Consider the following 7,487-nt stretch of genomic DNA (forward strand, 5'->3'; position numbering starts at 1 on the left):
TAGCAAACTTAAAGATTAACCACTGAAACGATTACTACAGGATATTCATTGTATTTCTTATACCATTGACTGGGCTCATTCTCAGATTTGATTGTACCATTACTGAAGGAAAAGTTCATCGACGCAACCTTTCATGTAGTGAATATATATATATATATATATATATATATATATATATATATATATATATATATATATGTATATGTGTGTGTGTATGTATATGTATGTGTATATATATATATATATATATATATATATATATATATATATATATATATAATTTGCATGTATGTATATGTGTTTGTGTGTGCTGGAAATTGGTTTAATTGCATAACAGAAAAAATGATTAAAAACGGGCACATAGTAATATTGCAGTAGATTTTATTTGTATTGCCTCCAGTACCATAATGACGACCTTTTATTCTGGTCAGCTATGTGGAGATTTAGTTTATTTATTCATGATGGTGGATGTGTTGCCATGATGGTAAATCTTCACATGGGAGTGATGGAAGTTGGTGACTTGTGTTCGAAGATGCGTTCATCCTCGACGTGGCGGTCGAATGGGTAACCATGAGGCCTCTTTGTCTGGGTAGACTCCATTGCACCATAGTGTATGAAGTCATCGTTTGTATGGAGGTCTGCAATTGCAGCGTCAGCTGCACCATCAGTAACACAGACGAGGAGATCAAAGTCCATGCCGTTGTGGTTACCCTTGGGCAGGAGGAAACGATTTGGCAGGCCAGTGGCGCTTTCATAGTCATGAAGATCCAGATCACCTCCACCTGACAGAGCAGCTTCAGTCTTCTCCATGAGTGTTTTGAAGCTGGGCATCATGCACAGTGACTGAAGAGTCAGTGGGATTTACGGACTATATTGTTGCTTCCAGGAGACACTGGTCAGAATAAAAGTACTGAATTAGTTCATTAAACTAATAGACTTAGAAAAACTACACTGCTCCTGTCATATGGTATTAAAACATTTAGGACTATAAACGATGGGTAGTCAACATTACCAAAAGCATAATACAAACATTTTTTAATAAAACATTTAAAATTCAACCAAATTTAAGCACACACACACACATACGTATATATATATATATATATATATATATATATATATATATATATATATATATATATATATATATATATATATATATACATAGTATATATACTTATTTACATGTGTGTGTGTATGTGTTTTGTGCACATAGGGTGTTAGTAGGTATGGAAGTACAAGTAATATGAAACAAATGTTATATCTAGAATATTAGGACCTGTCATTTTAGTAATTCAACAGTAAATTACTTTGATATAGTTCCTTTGTTTCTTGTGATTGTAAATATATGCATATTGCTAGATATCAAAAATACTCACATTTGACCCAGAATTTGTCAAGCTCAACGGCGCTCCATCTGCCATCATCGAAGGAGAACTCTACACCGTTGTTGTCTGCATGTGGCCAAGCAAATATTCTAATCGTTGCCAAAGCTTCAGATCCCTTCTCATTTTTAATCTCAATGTTGTATGAAAACTCTTTATGGTCTAGACGGGGCACATATGTATCAATATCAACATCAGCTATCTCTTCCGTGTCATCTACAGCATTGAGTAAACTGTACTCAAAATCTTCAAAGTAAGTCTCCAGAGTTCCATCAATGGCAACATTTGTAACGTGTACTCCTTTGAAATCTAATTGTTCAAAGGTGTAGCTAGGAAGGCTATCTTTGTGCTCTCTAAAGATGTTGTCCATATATTTATGGAGGCGGAAGAAACCGGGATCTCGAGTGGCAGTTTCAAAATGTTCCATGACACCTGGTGGCATGTTATATTTTCCATGGGGATCTGTCTGACGACCAAGCATGATATGGGCAGTGTTGTGGAGAGCTCCATAATACTGGGCATTGGGGCTGTACAAAGAAGACTCGATAACATCACCAAGAACATCAATGCCACGGTCATTCATAATATCAATGAGAACCATCTTCCTGATAATATACCCATGAGCAATGGCATCTCGGATACGGCTGTCATAGATGATCATGTCTCTAACACGTGCAACACCATCAACGTCCTCGAAGTCAATGTCATCAGGACGAGAGGGGAAGGCTCCACCATATTTGTAGGAGGTATGAGGAGCAAATCCATCGTGAATAGGCTTATCCCACTGCAGTTCCTCAACGGGGTCCAAGAAGTTGGAAATTCTCTCAGCATCAAAGCGGACAGTGAGCTGATTATGTATCCAGTAGAAATTTTCTCCCTTGCGTTCAATTTTGTGAGAATAAGAATCCCTCCACCAGAATGGGAATTCCAAATGCCAGAAAACGTGGTGGGTATTCATGCCAATGTCTTCTCCAAAGTAGGCTACACGTTGTTCCTTGTTCCTAGCTGTGCCTGTGAATGAGGATTTGATTTTGGTCGGTGTCTGTCTCATCTTAGCTGCATAGGCTTCTTGGATGACTTCGGTGTTGGTGAACATGTGAGGTGTGACTTCATAGAGTGGCGGAAGGACAACATGTTCAGCCAATGGATGGTGGATAACAGCAGCATAAATTGCATATACGAATTCTCCCTCGTTCATGCGGTCACGGAAATAGGCAGCATTTTTAACGGCCGTTTCCCAGTCCTTGCAATGCATGAAGACGTCGAAAAGCATAAGAGCTTCTTCGCGGTGTCTGTCGTTGAAGAGGGAGAACCAATGCTTTTGTTGCAGCAGACGGTGATCCTTGAGTTCTTTCATAAGGCGGTGGACAGCTTCTCCATTATCGGAGTAATGGGATTTGTCGGCCTCTGGATCAAAAGTTTTGGCATATTCTTTATGTTTTTCATCACGTAGCTTCTCATTGACCTTCCACAGGAGGAAGTTCACATCATGCTGCTTTTGAGCGTTGGAAGCATCTGCACAGTTATGCGAGAAAGAAAATAAAAGAATAAGTAATATTCTATACATATCCTTGAATAATTCTTTGGATATTAAAAGGATATGAAATGTGCAATCATTATTGTTAAAGGTATTTAAACAATTAATCCATACAATCAAATAATATGTGAAGAGAATCTTATTTTTCTCATGAATGTGTTTAGAATGTATTTTTATCGTTAAGAGAAAAAGAGGCAATCATAAATATTCATCATATGATCTATATCATATATGTAATTTCCTTGTAAATATGTATTAATAATTCTTCCTTCTTAGTTAAACAAAATAGACAATATTACAATAGTATGTAAAAATGTTACGTACATAATTAATCCATGAAAATCCTTTTTATAAAATTCAGGATTTACATATGTGGTCGCAAAATTAATTGAAACCTAGGTTTCTAAGAATTTCACTGTCATTATGTAAATTAGTTTTAATTGGAAAACTGAATATTCCCTTAACTTTCTTTATAGCTCAGCGTATATACAAAATTCGTTCTCTTGACTGACTCCTTTAACATTTGTTTGATGCCACTGTATTTGGAAATTAAAAATGTTCATAAGTTTTAGTTATGTAAAACTTCCGGAAACTTTTAACCATTACTCAAACATATAAAAGTAATTCTTTGAATCTAGTTCTTTTCAAACATGTTTGCTGTGAAATAAACGATTTTCCTTATAATGACAAAATAGATTACTTAGTGGAAAATGAAGTAAACTGCAGAATAGAAAGTAAAGAATCAAACTTCAGAACTGTGAATGAAGTGAATGTCGCTTACATATCCTTACTTTATGTATAAAAGACATAAGATGCCGGAATAAAAAGAATTACTTTCAAATAACACCAAAACAGTTTCATTTTCGTTAGTTCAACATACTCTTAATTTCATTTCAAAGATGACGCTGTATAGTGAATTACAAATTCTAACAAGTGGTAGAATTACTTTCGAATTTAGATACAATTACTAACGATTACAGAGCTCTGTGACCCTCTGAGCTGTACGTGCGAGATGTTCATTTAGAACACAACTTTAATGTTATTAAAGTGCATCAACTTGAAAGGCAGTGTTCTACTCACCTGCAGAAGCAACGGAGAGCAGGGCAGCGCCTGCCACGGCCAAGAGGAGGAGAGTCGACTTCATGATGACTGAGCACGACGGTGAATGTTAGCAGAGGCCTTTATATACCAAACTGACGGGGGGTCGTACCTCCCGTTCCCCCCAACAAGGATTGCAACACTCGTTTGGACTCTGCTCTTGCGAAAGGGGTTCCACAAGCAAAAAAACATAGCAGTATTATCTGTAGATGATAGCATTGGAGGTAACGAGATAACATTTAACACGCCATAGCATGTATATCTATCTATCTATCTGTCAATACACGCACACACACATATATATATACACATATATATGTGTGTGTCATTATTGCTTTGGATTATAAGAGTTCCTAACGATATTCCATTCTCCTCTTGATGTCATAGTCGAACCATTCCACTTTCAATACTTGTGTGTTATGTTCGAAGAAAGTAAGGGCAATTTCATGAAGTGGGTATTAAAATTTTGTTGATGAATCTAGTGTTTTTTTTTCAAATAAACATTGAACTTACTGTTTTTAATGCTAACTTGATTATTTTAAATATACCGATACACTCCAGTTTACTAAAAGTTTTTGGTCATCGTCAGGAAGTTGAAAGTTATTGTCTAAATTCATGCGTGAGTAAGTTCACATGACTTTAAAAGTTTTATGTCATTACTATTTCTTCTTTGTTTACCTCATTATTTTCCTATATTATGTCTCATTGACATTCTTCCTTGCTTTAGTATTTCTTTTCCTTTATTTTGTTGTTTTATTGCCTTTGTCCTGTCGCTTAGTATATAAGATTGTAGCTAAGGCCAATTGTAATGAACTTTTAAATATATATTTCCTTCCAGAATATTATTTCAAACTATAAAATAACTATCAGTTAGCAATTAAAAATTCTAAAAAAATGCTAAGGCCCGAAACAGAATTGCATGCCCCAATACGTAAAATCTCACCCTGAAATAAAATACAAATAACTATTTTTGCGAATTCATGTATACTTATCGAACAGCCCTAATGGCTCCACTGTAATTCCGGTTATATTATACAGTTTCAATGTTAAAAGCATATTCAGCTATATCGAATACAATGACAACTAAAGAGAAAAGGCGAGAAAAGATGAAATCTGTATTTACAGTTATCAGTTAGAATATTCAAATAAATATTCATGTCTTGTTAAATTATATTACCCTTAATCACTCATGCAATTCAACTGAAATCCTCACCTTGCCAAGAAACTTTCATCTTTAATTGTGTTTATTAGCGAGGCTCCTCTTTCGTTCATTTTCTCTGCAGTTCTAAGTCGTAGTCATTTCTTTTTGTAAGGAAAGTCTAACTTTACTTCTCTTATATAAAGAAACATGGGTTATCCATTAATTTTTTGTAGAAAATAGCAAATAATTGTTAGAATAATGATATATATATATATATATATATATATTTATTTATTTATTTATATATATATATATATATGTATATATATATATATATATATATATATATATATATATATATATATATATATGTATATATATATATATATGTATAGACAGATAAATATAGAGTGAATAATTGTTAGATTAATAGACTGATATATTCAAATAGCCCTTGTTGCATAGTTACAAGTGACTGCAAAACAGTAATATATCAATCAGTATACTAATAAACAAGCTCTGGCTCATTAACCTTCTTAATGAAGAATCAAGAATGATTCTGCCATGTTAAAAATACTACATTAGAGGCTTCATGTACCTACCCTAGGCAGAAGATGTCATCTGTATTTTTCAGTTCAGTTTTATAGTGACACACCTCACAGTACTCATTGGCGCTTATATACTTGCTGTCTTCTTTTAGACGCAGATAGATAAATAGATAGATCCATCCCAAACTAAAAAGAATCTTTTTCATTTCTTGGGAAGGTTGACCTTGCATTATTGCAAAGAAGTCAGTGACATGTTTGCAAAATCAAAAAGCTCAGGCACATTAACAAACCTTCTTATTGAAAATCCAAGAAATGATTCTTGAAAGGTATGGTATCAGGGAATAACTACCCGAAGATTCATCTGGCCCAGTGGGTTCAAGAGCAGGTTGCTGCCCTTAAGAAGGCCAACGAGAGAAGAACCTTATGAGAAGAAAGGCCATTTCGTCGACGAGAGAGAAAGGAATTTGAAAGGAAGATAAGCATCAGCACATGTCCACAAAGGAGCCTTGGCACAAAATAGAGAAAAAAAGAAAGCAGGAAGAAAAGGAGCATCAGCATCAAGCAGCCTTGGCACAAGAGCAATAAAAGCAGTGACAGCATGAGGTCGCCTCAAAGGAAAACGAAGCTGAAATTGGAGCAAACCAAGCACGCCAGTGCCTTGGCCAAACACCAAGCTGACAATTCACCCTTCGTCTCCTCCCCTTACATTATCTCAGATATCCACCACCTCATGCCAACTGGAATGACCCAGAGCTAGAGGTGTGATGGGAACAGGTCAAACCCTCTTCTCTGAGTAAAATCCAACTGACATTGAGAAGGCTATGATCCTAGCAAAACACAAGGCCAGAAGGGGGCAGGACGCCCTCAACTCATTGTAGAATGGCGACAAGGGAAACCTTGAGGCAGTCAGAAAAGCTGTAACAACAACATATGAGATAATGCTGGAACGCTGGAGGCAGAGATGGCGTGGCCTTCCCAAGGAGGTTTGTCAAACCTGATCTGACTGGGCCTACAAAAAGTCCCGAGCATTGTGACTATGGATAGACGCCTTGCAGTGCAAGGAATTCGAGGACTTACTGGATCAAATCCAACTTGAGGACTTCCTCAATTATGCCCCAGGCCCCTTGGCTCTACACATCAACGTGAAGTAGGCAAGACTCTTCACTGAGTGCTGTTGGATGGCTGATGCCTACAGGACGTACCAGTAGTCCACCTGCCATACGCATGGAGTCCCCTCTGGCTGGTCGATAAACAACTCTGCCTCCTCTCCACCTGTGTGCACTTATTGCTATATGCTAGGGCACCTGGAAGCCCAGTGCAAAGCCAAAGGGGGAGCTCTTCCAAGGTCTCTCTCCAAACTGAGCCCACCACCTAACCCTGCAGTCACAGCTCCACAGTGAGATTTCAGCAAGGCATTTTGCCAGGCATGCAACACAAATGGCACACCTCGACCTACAGGAAGTACCCTGGAAAAACCTCTGCATCCATTGTCGCCCTGGCATTCACTCACAGCTCTTCCTTAGGACCCCAGGCTGTGGGGCCTATCTTTGTTGCACCTCCCAGAGGTCATTATTGTGCTTAATAGGTCTCTGCTTTTGAAGACAATGACATCCAAATCTCCCTCATAAGGCGAGACAAGGTCCCCACTGGGCCCACCATTGAACCTAAAAAACCCATAACCATTGAGGGTATCAACAAGTGTAGGTTAATGCTCCTCTCTGTCTGATTAAGGGTCACCATGCCCCACAAAAGTAGGATCAGAACTTTGGGAGTAACCG

General features: G+C 37.2%; 1 pseudogene; it reads right to left on the reverse strand.

Annotated features, from left to right (window-relative positions):
• Positions 1-366: 366 nt before the first annotated feature.
• Positions 367-4,160, reverse strand: LOC136835698 (hemocyanin subunit-like; annotated as a pseudogene).
• Positions 4,161-7,487: the final 3,327 nt, after the last annotated feature.

The sequence above is a fragment of the Macrobrachium rosenbergii genome, chromosome 55 (assembly GCF_040412425.1).
Source record: "Macrobrachium rosenbergii isolate ZJJX-2024 chromosome 55, ASM4041242v1, whole genome shotgun sequence".
NCBI lineage: Eukaryota > Metazoa > Arthropoda > Malacostraca > Decapoda > Palaemonidae > Macrobrachium > Macrobrachium rosenbergii.